Source organism: Thermobia domestica, chromosome 17, assembly GCF_964235325.1.
Source record: "Thermobia domestica chromosome 17, izTheDome1.hap1.1, whole genome shotgun sequence".
Classification (NCBI taxonomy): Eukaryota; Metazoa; Arthropoda; class Insecta; order Zygentoma; family Lepismatidae; genus Thermobia; species Thermobia domestica.
The window spans coordinates 120637082-120653183 of NC_137470.1; the positions used below are offsets into that span (position 1 = coordinate 120637082).

At 36.2% G+C, this 16102-nt stretch overlaps 1 long non-coding RNA gene across 4 annotated transcripts in view; it reads right to left on the reverse strand.

Moving 5' to 3' along the window:
- LOC145674311 (uncharacterized) overlaps positions 1-16102 on the reverse strand; it is a 161658-nt gene that overhangs the window by 77349 nt on the left and 68207 nt on the right. For all 4 annotated transcript variants that reach the window (XR_014128892.1, XR_014128889.1, XR_014128891.1 and 1 more), the window contains exon 2: positions 3824-3934. This is a non-coding gene — a long non-coding RNA (uncharacterized LOC145674311). The remainder of the gene's footprint in view (positions 1-3823; positions 3935-16102) is intronic.

Below are 16102 nucleotides of genomic sequence, written 5' to 3' on the forward strand. Positions count from 1 at the left end.
TTTTTTTTTTTTTTTTTAAATTTCATTCGATCTCGATTCATCTAATTAGAATATTATAATTCAAACTCCAGTAGTGCATACCAATGATTATCATATTCTTTATAAACTTTTTGACAATGGATTCCTTACTAATATGACTCATATACGCCTGTAGTTACTCGATTATGCTATTTGGACAAGCGAAGGAATTTATGAATTAGATTTGTTACTCTGCCATTCTCACAACATGTTTTCTATCTGTGAATTGCAAGTGCAGCCACGATCCCAAGCAACAGATTGCCTATATTAGTTTTTCGGTATTTAATTATTGGTTGTCATTTAAAACCCACTCTATCACGGACTGAAGAATTTTATTTCTATATACTTATGGGGTCCAACTCACAACTCTCAAACCTGTGAAAATAACACTTGAAAGAAACCACATGTTGACGGCGGACGCTATAAACCAGCGTTTCCCAACCGGTGTGCCGCGGCACACTGGTGTGCCGTGAATGGGCCGCTGGTGTGCCGCGAGGAATCGAAACAAAGTTATTAATTTTATAGCAATCAAATTGTAAAACGTAGGGGAAAATGTATATTTGTATTTCACATTACTATGAACCTTTACTATGAATCTATAATTTTAAGTTTCATACCGTGTTACTGTTCTGTACATTTCTAATGTTGAAAAAAAGTATTTGTTGTCGTTGTTATGACCATTATTGCTTCTTTATTGTTGCAGACTATTTCGCAACTTGAAAATTTAAAATATCATTCAATCCTTCCGACAAATTACCTACATTTGTGTTTTAAAAGTGAAAGAGATTTGTTTGTTCATTCGTTATTTAGTGATCTTTCTTCTTAGTAAAAGCTTGGATACAGTTTTTAAAAAGGAAGCGTATTTTTAAAAAATTGAGTGCAATATTTCATTGCAATTGTTTTCTATTTTTAAATTAGAATGAAAAATAAGCATAATGATTTACCACGGGTTAAAACAAGTGTTCGAGCTTTCTTCTCTGTGAGAAGATCAATAATCACAGAAAAAATACCACTGTGTTTCATATTTACAAATAATAATATCTATAAGTATGCCGCGAGAATCCAAGTGACACCCGTAGTGTGCCGCAAGTTGAAAAAGGTTGGGAAACGCTGCTATAAACCATTCATTAGCCTATTTCTTCCGATATGAGAACTTTCAGCTAATAATCACTGGCACTTTAAATCTTCCAACAAAGATCTCTACGAACTTTTCAGTGATATTCAAACAACTACTACAAAATTCAAACACGATTTTTACCTACAATTTTCAAAATTTACAATGCACCATAACATCCATGCACTCACTACTTTCACACTAAGAAAGTTCACTATTATATAATATACCTGAATTCAACCTATTTTGTGCATTTCCGTGCACTATTATTGTTATTTCAACTTTAATTATCATATTACTAATTGGTTTCGGCATATGTGTATATTTTGTTTACAAACGTTTCCTTTGTGCCAGTACAACATGAACATTTAACTTCATACAAGATGCCAGATAAATCACGCCGTCCATAATATAAAACTTTCTTTCTTTTCTTTTCTTTTCTTTTCTTTTCTTTTTCTTTTTTTCTTTTTTTTAAGGTGGTGTGTGAAAAAGCGACAGAACATTCTTGGTTGCCTTTATAAATCACTAAAAATAAAAATTTCCAACTTTAGTGGGGTTTTATAGGTAATTGTAATCTCTTCCTCATGTTATTTATATGGGACATCTTCTACACCCCAAAATTATTGGGCACTCCAAAACTTGATAGATCTCAAAATCCATGCGACACTACTAATAAGATTCAAATAAATAAATAAATCTTTTCATCAGTGACTTGATTTAATTACCAGCTGAAATACTTCTTCTTGATAATGAATAATTGACTTGCGGAAAATGTTTGAACCCCTCTATCAAGGATATTCATTTCAATAAATGTGTAATGACAAAAACCAGTAATGTCACATTCTTCCCATCCCTACTCCTTACCCCCATGCCGATAGTGCTGTACTTGCACTTAAACGATATCGGGGTGCAGTGACCCCAAAAAGTATGGATTGAACATTAACATTGGTCGTTGTCGATTATTTTATATACCATCCTTTCCCCATCTCTTATCCTCATGCTGATGAAGAATGGATTTGAACTTAAAAGACATCAGGAGTACCATTATTCATCTCACGATCAGTGACCCCAAAAACTATAGATTAAACACTAATTAATCGGTCGTTTTCGATTATTTTTTCATGTCACCCCTTCCCACGCAGTCACCTCCTAGTAGCAAGAAAGGTTTCAGTTAGTTGGCGCGTGCTTGGCTTTTGGCTTTTGGCTTTCTACGCTTGCACTTGAAAGGTATGATTTCATACAGTCTTCCTTTTGTTGCACTTGCAAGCGATGCTTTAGACCCTTAGTAGGTTGTCATAGTATCACTGGCCGTTCATTGGCTATTGACTTGACTTGTAAAACACTTGTGTCAAGCTTGAATGGAACAATGAATGCAAGGTTGTCCCCATGTAACTTCGTTAGTGGAATTCAGCTTGTGGCATGCTTGCATGTTTGCCAAACAAGCTGGATGCAAGCTTGGCCCACTTGCAATTCAAGCTTTATAGCAACCCGTTTGCAAGTTGTCTCTGCTACTAGTGCCATCATGGCGACAATTGTCAATGTAAAATCATAAGATTTCTGGAAGGCTTAAGGTTGATAATCATGCCAAGTATAATTTTCAGAAATGTTCACACACAAAGTCACATTCGCGTTTATGTACAGTTAACCATACTTTGTTACTTGGAATATTGAGTAGGAAGAATGAACTATGTGAAATCAATAAACACATCATTTCATGTCGACCTTATTCAAAGATGCATCAAGCATCTACCTACTCCTTTGTGTATGGACTAAACTTCTTGGAAACTACATAATTGTTTGGCATTCATGTTTGGCACCAGAAGCAGGCCATCACCTCGTACTGTTAGCTGTGCATATTAAGGATGATTTCTGCTGAAAATATAATATTTGAACTTAGGTATTATCATACAGTTCTGGGAACAATATCATCGCATCGAAATTGCGATTTTAAAAAGCAGCTCACGTGCTTTTTATGGCTGGCGAACCTTATATCTTGTTCAGAGTCACCTAATATTCTCATCATTCTATATTTTCTCCAAAATATTCTGAATAAGTGGGCTTTGGTTTACATTGTGAAAACACAATAAACAGTCAAATTTCTAACAATAACTCACAGATATATCAGATCCGGTTCCAGGATGAATAAGATCGAACCAGTACTTGAGATGTTGAATATATAGGGTGTTTGAAAACAACACCAACAACGTTTGGGAGGTGATTCCTGACGCCAAGATAAGACAAAAAGTAGAGACCAACATGGGTGCAGAAATCCGTCATTTCGGAGTTATAGGCTGCCGAAAACTTGAAAAAATGAATTTTAAAGGTCCATAGCTCCAAAACTATGGGGCCTATCGTGGTAGGGTCAAGACTTGACTTAGGAACTAATATGTAGGCTATCCAAAAATCCATTTTTTAGAATTTTGTGGTACTCATGCAACAATGCTTATAGAGGGTTTGGCTACTGGCATATAATTTGAAGTTTTCACCAACTACCTTTATAAGAATTGCTGAAGTACCACGCTGAACATTATAGGAATATTAATAAAAATATGTACTTATGAATTGCTACTAATATTCAAGCGACGTACCCAGTATATCTCAGTAGACAGAATTAAACCATTTTATATGGATTGAACAAGATATAAACAAAGAAAAAGAAAGAAAGAAAACAATAAAACATGGAGAACTTACCTAGTAGGGTCTAAATGCTGAAGAGTAATTTTCGTCTCCCAATTACAACCCCCTTGTTTACCCAGACCTGAGTTTCGCCACGTCTTCTATTTCTAGATACTCTTCTGGTTTCTAGATAAAAACAAACCAAAAGTTTTCTTTCAGTTATGAAACCATTAATAACTCACCATACATACCTAACGTACATACATTTACACACATATTATTATCATATACACTGACAAAAGCCCGTTATCCAGACAGCAGTATATTGTACAAATATACGGAATTCTTATGTTTACTACAGAAATACGTACGCAGCATACGTTATCTATATGTTTCATACGTACTGCTTTTTGCCACTTAGAGTTACATTATGTCGCTGCAGGATGTCTGACATCTAACAGCCTTCCCTATATTACACACGTATATGTATGTTACATACGTGATCTACACGTTATATACGTCCATCTGCATGTGAGGTTCTTACCACCCACATATAGCTCTTTCTTTCATACAGAAAGTACGTATAAACCGTGAAACACTTATAGGGAAAGTATTTCAAAACATGTGTTTTCAATTATGCTTTTGCTGTCCTATATATAGTCGTGCGTTAAGTCCAATACTACATGATTTACGCATGCAACCAACGTTTTCACGTACTCTACACATGTTTTTGTCTGTGTGTGGAAGACCCGGGTTCGATTCCCGGCAGAAACTCATGTGATTCGGATCTCACCTTAAGCTGTAGATCGACGTCTCATATAGCCTCGTTGCCACAAGAGATGCTAAATTCAATTCAAATCAAAATTGTTATATTTCCAGTATGCTGCCTTGTTGAGACAGTGACTTAACGGTGCCCGAAGTTAGAATAACAGGTTTTAGGAAATGTACAAATAACTTATCCATGAGAAAACGAACATTGTTTACGGGAGTGCCTTTATTTTACTGCGTCACTCCGTTTATACGGGTATAGTTAGTTAAAAAAAAAGAATTCTAATAAAAAGTAAGATCGAACTCACTGTTACTAAGTTACTGAATATTATTACGCAATAATATAGCAATAAATTAACAACAATGTGTATCCAATTACAGAAATGAAAGTACAAAGTACATTATTATTTTCAGTTGTTTTATTATTTTAAACGTTTGACGTCATTTTAAAAAATATTTTTCTTCCATGTTCTATTATAAACATTCTTCCTTTGTTGTAAGTACTAAACAACTTTAATAAACATACAACACCGTAACTCCATTTGGGGATCAGGGGTTCCTTTAGGAAGCCGGACCATCATTTAATCCCTGTGCCTATACTACTCAATTCTTGACATTACAGTTTTAAGGACTTTCCAACCGAATTTCCTTTATACACTTTGTAGTGGACAAACACCGTGCTCGTGGGTTTTCTCGGGGTTCTCCCTTTTCCTCCCACTTTCTTCATTCCACCATTTTCACTCATCTCTCATTATCACCGTCTCCTTTAGCCTAACCAGCATAACCGTGGGACGTTAAACTTACAGATTTCATTTCATTTTTCCTTTATACAGGCATTTACCCTCATTACATTTTTATAGACTTTCCAACCGAATTTCCTCTATAGGGGCATTTACCCTCATTACATTTTTATAGACTTTCCAACCGAATTTCCTCTATAGGGGCATTTACCCTCATTACATTTTTATAGACTTTCCAACCGAATTTCCTGTATAGGGGCATTTACCCTCATTACATTTTTATGGACTTTCCAACCGAAACTACTTTATATGGACATTTACCGTCATTACATAATTAAGGATTTTTACAACCGAATTTTCTTTATAGGGGTATTTACCCTCATTACATATCTTATGGACTTTCCAACCGAAACTACATTATAGGGACATTTACCTTCATTACATTTTGAAGGACTTTTCAACTGAATTTCCTTTATAGGGGCATCTACCATTATTACATTTTTAAGGACTTTCCTACCAAAACTCTCTCAGAGGAACATTTACCCTCATTACATTTTTAAGGACTTTCCAACCGGACTCCTTTACAGATACATTTAGCCTCATTATATTTTTAATAACTTTTCAACTGACATGTGTGAAACTCCTTTATAGGGACGTTTACCCTGTCTGACTGCATGTTCGTCAGCCCAGGAGATGAAAATCTCAAGAACTGTTCCATGGACCACCATCAATTTTAGCCAGAATGTAGACAATCAAACGTTAGGAATCCAGAGGCCTATTCCACCATTGAACTTTGCAACTTTTCACTTTTCACTTTGCAAAATTTGCAAAGTGAAAAGCTTTTGAGTTCCACCATTATTTTCGAAGAACTTTGCAATTTGACGTTCTGCAATTGGAAAATTGCAAAGTTTTTGTAGTTTTTTTAACCATAAACTGAAAAAGAATTTCGATATATGAATGTAATTGAAAGGTAAAGAACAGGGTATAGCTTCACAAATTACAGCGTATATTGGGAATTTTATTTTAGACTATGATTGGACTTTTTATAAATGACAAACATAACATAGATGCTTACGTTAAAATCTGAGTGTAATGAATAAATAACTTTTCTGTTGCGAAGGAGTATTTATTAACTGAGTTAATTCATGTATTCCAGTAAAGCAAACGTGTTCCTATTATTTCACTTAGACTGAGTCCTTTTATGTCCATTATTTAACAAGTTAGTAGTAATTGTTAATATGAAATGCTGTGGTACCGGTTTCATAAATGTTATTTATTTTGAATAGTCTTTGTTCTTAAGCAAAGTCTATTTATATCTGGAAGTAGGTTATTTCCAAATCGCTTTAATGCAGTGGCGAGGCTTGAGGGGAGATAGGGTAGACAGCGTCTACCCTTTAGAATTTTATATGTATTAAGCCATTAAGCCTAAATTACTAACTTAAAAGTTTGTAATTTAAAGATTCTGAACTTAAAATTTCCTATCAATTATTCTGGTTTTTTTTTCTTTTTTTATGCTTCCATATGAAAGACAGAAAGCAAAGTGTCTCGCGAAACCTTGAACATTATTCCTCTGCTGCACCCATTTAACTTGCGTCTACCTATAGAAACGTAGCAGAAACAGCGAGAAGTTAAAGTCCAAAGACTCGCGCTGTGTAGTAGTACTTGCGAAATGATAGATGTTGTTCTGTCTACGTTTGCAAGGCTGCCTATCTTGTTTATTTTAAGCTGAATTTATTTGTAAGTGACAGAAACAGACCGCTATTTCTTCCTATTAGTTATCTTAAACAATCTTTCGAGCTCCCTCTATAAAATGTTAAATTGTTATAACGGACCCTTGAGGAACATCAGTAAACCTATATATATATATTGTCCCTATGTATCCCCAACATCAGAATTAAAAAAAAAAAAGACCTTTCTAACGAAAAGTTGAGATGTATTGGCAATTCTATCACTTTTATGTTTTTCGCGAGAGTGACAAGTACTTTTACATGTCCCGGTAAACGCCCCTCCCCCTGGTTAGAATTTTGAAGGAAAAACGCTTCGTCTTGGTGTGGGGCCAAGACCAAGGTACCCGTGACCAAATTTTGGTAACTCGGTCCACTCGTCTGATCCTCAGGCCGCACACAGGCACAAAGACAGACAAACACACAAACAAACTATATTTTATTTGTATTAGATTCTTCGCTCAATAATTGTGCAGATGAAAGATTTGAAAAATACAAAAATCTGGTCATTGTTGAACTAATAAATTATAGAAAATTTAGTATGTATCAACAGATTCTTCCATACGACAAACTGAATGAGTTAATATCCACCTTTCCTAATACTTTTTTTTTTTTTTTTTTTTTTTGCTCAGATCAGCTTTAAAATGAACTTATCAAGTTATGTTCCGATAGTAACGAACACACTTCTCCTCCCGAACATTTGAAATATATTCTCAGTAATGAACTTCAAAGCATATATCAGGAAACAACAAAGCTGTTAAATATGGTATTGAGCATTCCATCAACTTCAGTTCTTTGAAAACATTCAATGAGTGCCCTAAAAAGAGTGAAAACTTACTTAACGATCAGCATGACAAATTACGGACACTTCCTCAATTACGGACACTCTTTTTGAACCACAGACACTCACAATAAAGAACTTAGTGTGGAGGCTTTGTAGGATACCTGAATCCAAAGAAAGAGCTATTAATGTTTTTGCAAAAATGAAGAACAGGGTATGGAGTTCATTTACAAGATTGTAAGGTATTAGGTATTAGGATAAGGTATTTAGTATTAGGTTAGGTGTTGTATGGTGTTTTACTTCTATGTTTTTTTTTTTTTTACTTTACAGCTCATTTCTACGGTATTTAGACATGACTATCCCTAAAGAGGGTATGGAGGAGTAATGCCCCCATTTCTAGCAAATGTGGTACCATTCAGAAAAAAAATAGGTATAACTGCAAGTTCTACCATAAGGCTCAAAGGTATTACAAGCGAGCGTAAAACCGTAAGAATCAGGTATAGTGTGCACCATGGATCACGCCACGCTGCAACCTAGTCAGGATAGCATGTGCCATCTTTCGATAAAAATTGATGTTTCATTGGAAACCTGTATGTTGGGGCAGACGGACAGCGTGTCGTGGGGGCAAACAGACAATGATATTTACAGTTATTTTGAGAGACTGATAAACAATTAAGTCTAAAAAATGTAAAAGAAACCCATTGGTAAGTGACACAGCCTTTCATTTTCCTTTTGGTCATGGTTCTGCACCGGAAAAGGACAACAAATAGATGCTAGTGGAACGCGGAGTCTATGTCATCTGCACTTAACGCTGTTAAGGAAAGTACAATGCCACTGTCAACAGCTGCAAGGACATTTAACATTCCTCGCAATACATTGCGGCGGCGTGTTCTTTCTGATAGAGACGTTTCCTAAGTTTGGACACCACACCACATTTTCGATTGATGTAGGAAACGAACTAGAAGCCTACCTATTAGATCTTGAAGGATTTGGATTTGGTTTGACTACGAGGGAGATACGCTCTTTGGTGTATTGTTTTGCAATGACAAATAACTACAAGCATCCGTTCAGCAACAACACGCAAATGGCTGGTGCTCACTGAATTAGGGGTTTTCTGCCACGTCATAGACGTCTGAGTGTACGAGTGGCTGAAGGATTATCATATGCTAGGAGAAAAAGCTTGACTATACTCGCCGTGACCTTATCCTGATAGCCGAGATACGCAACTTCAATTCGGGCGACTTCGCGCATGTTACATAGTTCTTCACGTTACACACGTAAAACATTACTTAGGAGATCAATTCAAAGAGCTAATTGAGTTCAAGTATATAAAAATGTTAATACAGAAACAATATTTAAAATAAAAGGTACTAGATTTATTAGTAACGGGTTATGAAAATGACGTCACGACTCAGAATTGGAAAGAGAGAAGGAAAGAAAAGAGTGAAAAGCCGGTAGCTAAGATGCGAGTCTCTTGCAAGTGTTGCAAGATTATAAACTTGAAAAATCTTATATCAAAAACAGAAGACCAGTAAAATAAGTTAATTGATCAATGTTAGAAGTCGTCCACAATGGATAGGAAATGGCTTAATATTTTTATATGATATATAAATTAAATAGGGTTGCTACCCCGTAAGAAACTTCTATGTCTGCTGATAAATGAAACAAAAAAAGAACGGGACTCACATGTAACTTCTGGAATTTTTGTGCAGAGAGTAACACTGCTCTGCCAAATATCGTCTTCACGCGTGCGTTGGTTTGAGTACGTGGGTGTAGTGGAAACTGAAACCATGGAGAGTGTCAAGCGCGAAATTAAAATCATGAATGAATCCGAATTATCTTCTCAGTATTATCGCAAACACGAGGAAGAGAAACATCCTTAAAGTCAAGCAAAGTAAATTGTCAACAATGTGTACTCTCGACTAAGAGAAAAGTATGCAGACAAAACTGTTGAAGAAATTGTTAATATGATTGTTTCCGGTTCGCAGCTGGTTTACTCATTGCTAACGTAGAGTTGCTGTGCTTTGAGAAAAAAAATCGTATCTTCAATTTATTATGTGGGAGGGTGGCTGCTTGTGTGTGTTCTGTTTATGATTGACCTTTTCCAGGTAGATATATGAGAGTGACTTCATTTCTTATCCTTTCTTACCTTAATCAATTGAAATGAATAACCAAAATAGTTTTCATGCTCTCGAGTTTTAATTGTGAGGATTGGAAATACATCACGTGCGAATTTCCAATACATTTTTTACTATTGTTGTGTCTTCATGAATTATTAAAAACAAATAAACCAAGAAACATTTTTCATAGCGGCAGATCACCGCTCCGCGCATATCAGCTGAGAACCAGAGCAGCGCCAGTTGAAACCCTGGCGAATGAGAACCCAACCAAAACACACACAACACACACACACATACAAAGATTTCCCTGCGAAGAGGTTCGCGCGCCAAACATGTACTAATGCGCTTGTGATTCGGCTCTCAAGTTAACATTGCGTTTAGTATAGAGAGAAGATTCAAAACTTTTGCTCAAACACACACCAACCAGGAGCACCTGCAGTTTGATGCAAATAGATCTTCATTGGATGGAGAACATCTTGTAGCTACAGAGCGAGATGGGGGTGATGTACATCTACCAAGAGGAGAAGCAAGTTGCAGTTCCGCTTAGCCAGAAACCATAACTTTTCGCACCTAAGTCCTTTGGCTACTGCAACGTCATTAGAACAGAGCCGCAACAAGAACAATGCTGGATCAAGAATACTTTCCTGGTGGCATGGATGTGCTTCGACGTAAACCTGCAAATAAATCCTCCAGTCCAAAAGCTAAGAAGAATTTCCTGCCGACGATATCTAAAAAGAGTGGAGCATCCAATTCACCGCAAAACGACAATTCGATCTGAGTAATGTTTGTTTGAATGTAGAAAAGTATACAGAAAGGGGAAAAATTGGGTTCAGTGTTTGAGATGTCATTTTTGGTTTCATATTTCATGTGTTTCCAATAGAGATGAGCAGTACTTTGTGTGCGTTGTGATGATGATTCTAATGACAGTTGTGCACAGTGTCCGTTTGCCCCCTTTGTAGTGTCCTTATGCCCCATTGTCGGGGGCATATGGACACTTTGGCACTATTTTTTCTTGTGACTTTTCCGTGAACTAAATGTAACTAAGGCTTTTCGTGTACAACTTTTCCTATTATGTAAAGGTCTGTAGTTTCCAATGCCATATGTATCTACCTTCCAAATATAACACGTATAAGAATCTACAGCCATATTTCATTAGCATGTCCGTTTGCCCCACTTTTTCCCTATTATAAATAGGGATTCACGTGTCGTACCTGATATATAGATGGACACTTGATGTCTTTCTATCTGCAACTGTTCTGAGTTCAAGTGGATTTGTGAACACAATTAAACTATCAACATACAACCCCAATCGACAACTACAATCACTTCAATGTTGCTACTTTCTTATTCCGATAATACAGCGAAATGTTAGGACGTGTCCGTTTGCCCCACATTTACTATATATATAAAAATGATCGATATGAGCAATATCAGTGTCGAATTCATAGTTGTCGGGGTCGCTAAGATGAACAATGACACTTCCGATGCCGTCCCCGGCAACTTGGGGCGGGGAGGGGGATATATAAAAATCATCGAAAATGATCGATATCAAAGAGCGCTTTAGTAATAGTAAAAAGTGACTGATAAACGGAACTTATTACTATTTTTTCTTGAATTAACCCAGCAAAGCAGGTAATTGATGCTTGCAATGAATAATAATAACCCTTAATCCTGTAGTAAAATCAAAATTGATAGAAATATGCTAAAACTTCAAGTTTCAGTATTGATCTGCATACAGCCAGAGAGATAATTAGTAGACAGAAGCCATTTCCTGCAATCAATTAAGCGTCCCAGAAATATACTGTATTCCTCCTCCGCTCTGAGCTCTTTAGTAAAAACAAGATGTGGTAGAAATCTACCACAAGATCCGGTTTCAATATTATTTGAGAAAATATCGCGCCATAGAAACCAAACATCGTCACTGGTGTACACGTGACATTGCTGCTTGTTTCTAAAGTATGTCAGTTTAAGATTTCCTTTTTCCTTATGCAATGCCTATTACCCCCGTCTTCCCTATTCACTTCCATACATCAATGAATTTTCGTGCCATATAACGGATTCTTGACTTTCTTTGCTGAACGCATAAAGTAAAACCCATAGTTCTTGACGTCAATGCGTTATTAACGAGCTTGACACTAGGATTGAATTTTGAAAACTTTTTTGTTTCCTTTGCATTGGGGTATCCCTCAGCTCATGAATGAATTTTCAACGCAACGTTTTTTTTTTTTTGTTTTTTTTTTCGCCGGCGTGAAGCCAAACACGCAACACACGTGTCTCGTTCTTCAGGTGTATGTCACTTCAAATTTTGAAATGAGTCCAAGAAGTAGTTTTTTTTTCCTATGTAAAATAAGAGAAAGAATACATTCACCAACGGAAGTAGGATGCACTATAAAAAATTACCGTGGCTTCTCTTCTTTTTTCTTTAGGTAAAAGGATCGTGCGTTCTGTGTACTTATTTTGGGATAGTAATTTCGACAGCTAGAAATCAATTAGCCATCCACTTCCTTCAGAGTCCATAAAACTCACTCTTATGTTAATTAAAAATACCGCGCAAGATTAATCTGCATGTACACTCGTGTACAAAAGTGGGTTCTATCCGAGAAAATTTTATTTCTCAGTAACTTTGAAAGCAATTAACGGAATTGAATCATATAATGTTTCCATGGTTAGTGCGCGTATGGGTAATACTGGGTTTGATTCCCAGTAGAGTCTAAAATATTCAGTATACGCCCTGCATAACTAGATGTGTGTTGAACCTCTTCTGGTTTTCAAGACTTCATTTGAAAGTATAATTCTACTGCGGTTATATAAAACTTCACACAATTGCCTCTGTTCTTTCCCTGTTTAAAAGCTGAATTGTCAAAAACGCTGAAACATGGATTTGCTTACGTTGTTTAAATCCAAATCCAGCCTAGAGAGTAGAGGAGGAGACATAAAGAATAATCGAAAATAACCTATATTAGTATCAAATCCATAATTTTCGGGGTCGCTGAGACGAACAGTGACATTTACGATGCCGTTTAAATCCAAATTCAGCCCGTATTGCCTTTCATGTCCAAACTGAAACTATTCTCCCCATGCGAGGAACGGACAATATCCTGGTAGTAATATATGGCCATACTACTATGCATGCAAAGGTGAAATTTTGACAGAATATTACTTTTGTCACGAAAGCAAAGGATAACGAAGGATTTGAGGCAATAATTATTCTAACTATTCTGTTTGTGCTGTTTGCGTTGTTCCCTGTTATTGTTTTACAAAGTATATGTTTTGTAAATTTGACTAACTCGAATTTGATGTCCTATAACTAGAGAACAGAAGAACTACACACTATAATAGTGCATATACGAACGAAATTCTTTAAAGTCAACCACCATGCCAAACTTGACACAGATTAGATGAGTTTCATTGATATCGTACCATACATCTGTACTTGTGGCTGATTTTTCCTTAACAATCTAGTGAAGGATGAAAAATGAAATCTTTCAGTTTAACGTCCCACGATTATGCCTTTTAGGCTAAGGAAGACGAATGATTAAGGCAAGTGAATAATGGAGTACCGCTAGAAAACCCACTGACACGATGTTGTTCACCACAAACTTATCTGGCCGGGGATCAAACCAGGGACCCCACGCACCAGAGATAAGCGCCCTGCCGCTGAGCCACCGTGCTCCCTCTAATGAAGGAAAAAAAGAAAGATTTTCCTCTATCTTTGATGTAACTATATTGACAGAGTACTGTGTTTTTAACCCATAAAGAGTCAATTTGTAGCTATACAAATATACAGTATATAGTGATATGTGAGAATAAATTTTTTTCTTAAGATGCCTCATCACAGTGAAATTAAAATGCCGCCAATTTTACAGTAATTATGCGATATCTTCAAATAGATAAAAGAAATAATCAAAATGTGGAACAAGATCGCCCTAGACAATATTATTTTGAATGAGGTACCGTTATCACGAGTCCCTAGTAGCTTTCTGTTTGCAACCATTTAGAAACGCGAAAATAAATGCCGATTTTCTAAATGGTTGGAAATCGAAAGCAGATAAGTGACCCATGATAACGGTATATCATGTAAAATAATATTGTCTAGGGAGTTCTTGTTTCACTTTTAGATTATCTTTTATCTGTTTGAAGATATTATATAATTACTGTAAAATTTGCGGTATTTTAATTTCGCCGTGATACGACCTCTTATGAAGTTTCGTTTACCAAAAGCTATTATTTATTTACTCTGTCCGTCCAGCATACAAAAAAAAAAATCTCAAGAATTATTTAATGGACCACCATCAATTTTGAACAGTAGAGAGTCAAAAGTTACACTGAGAAAAGAAATGTATGTGGCGTACTTAAAATAGTAAGTTACATTTGTATATCCTGTAGTTTTGGACTTAACGTATAGCAAACGTATAACTGAAAACGCTTCTTTTATAATACTTTCGGTATAAGTGTTCCATCTGTACGTACTTTCCGTATGAAACAATGTAGGCGGTCAGGATCTCACATACAAATGGACGTATATAACATATAGCTGACAAGAGTAACATACATATATGTATCTAATATGAGGAAGACTGTTAGATATTAGACATCCTGCATGATGTAACACCTAAGGGCAGTGCCTACGTAGCATACGGATAACGTGCGCTTCGTATAGGGATGCGCACGAGACAAGATTTGAGACTGTCTCGACTCGAAAATGTGCTGTAAAAGTGATGTCTCGACTCGAAAAATATATATTTTTCTATTGGAAGAGCTGTGTCTCGAGTCGAATTTTGTCTGGAAAATTCTGTCTCGACTCGACTCGAACGCATCCCTAGCTTCGTACAGGTTTCCGTAATAAACTTATGGATTCCGTATATTTGTAGAACATACCACTGTCGGGAAAATGGATTTTTCTCAGTGTACTAATCGAATTCGTTGATAAAGATGATCCTTCACCGGAAGTAGTAGAAACCAACCATTTCCTGTTTTAACGTAGACTACTATAGAGCAAAAACTGTAATAGAATGCGAGAAGCCATTCCCTGCATTCAATTAAGCGCCCCGAAAATACGAGGTGTGTTCAAAAAGAAACCGAATTTTTGAAACAGCACACCAATTTGTTCAGGGTCTCCTGTTCTACAAAAAGCACAAATGAGTCGGTCAAAGAGCAAGGTGATATTGCTTGTGTTGTTTTGATTGGAAACGGGAAAGGCATTGTCCGTAATGAATCCGGTTAAGGGTTGTTGAGCGCAGTAAGAGGTTTGAATGGTGGGGAAACAAAACTTGAATGGTATATTGGCTTGGTGAATTAAATGAATGAATTGAAAAGCAAGTGAAATATCTCTGCAAACGTTTTGCCAAGTTTGTAGCAAAATTTCACACACACATGCTGTTCTTCGAGCTCTTTTATTGTCACTTTATCGTTAATGCGACGCTACGTATCACTTTAGCGGCTGTAACTTGGCGACTAACGGTTATAGCGAAACAAAGCAACTGGCAGTTTGCTGAGTAAACCGTTTCGGCGCGCTATTTTAAAGTTCGGTTTCTTTTTGAACATACTTCGTATATTTTATTTTCAATTTTAACTCTTTACTAAAACCAGAAGTGACAGAAATCTACTACAACTTTCAATTTCAATATTGATCTACACAGCGCAAAAATAATAACAGATATCGAGAAACAATTTCTTCCAAATCGATTTAACCTTCTCCAAGAATACCTACCATATTCTCCCTTAACCCTCTGTTCAAATCGAAAATGGCCGAAATCAACCACTTCCGTTTAACCCAGACCAAGTATAAATGTCAATAGGCAGCAGGAAGTGGGTTTCTTCAATCAATTAAGCGTCCCAAGAATATATTCCATTTTCACTCTGAACTCTCTACTAAAACGAAAAATGGTAAAAAAAAAAACTACTACCATTTCCAGTTTCAGTTTTAATGGAAAAAATATCACGCCACACAAATCAAAATCCTTCAAGTAGCATACACGTGACACTGGTACTTGTTTGTTTTTTTTCGCATGGAGTTGACCCCAGTGTAAACAGAGATCCCTTTCCGGATTCACTCAATAGATGAGTAAAGTATCTTGACCATTACCAATTTCAACGAAAATGCAAGGTTCTAAAAGTTGCACCTTTTGTCCCGCATATGTGGCCCCAAGGTAAACAAATCATAAATCACTAATTGATTTAGTTTTATTGTCATGTACGATCTTGCCTCCGATTCTTATGTA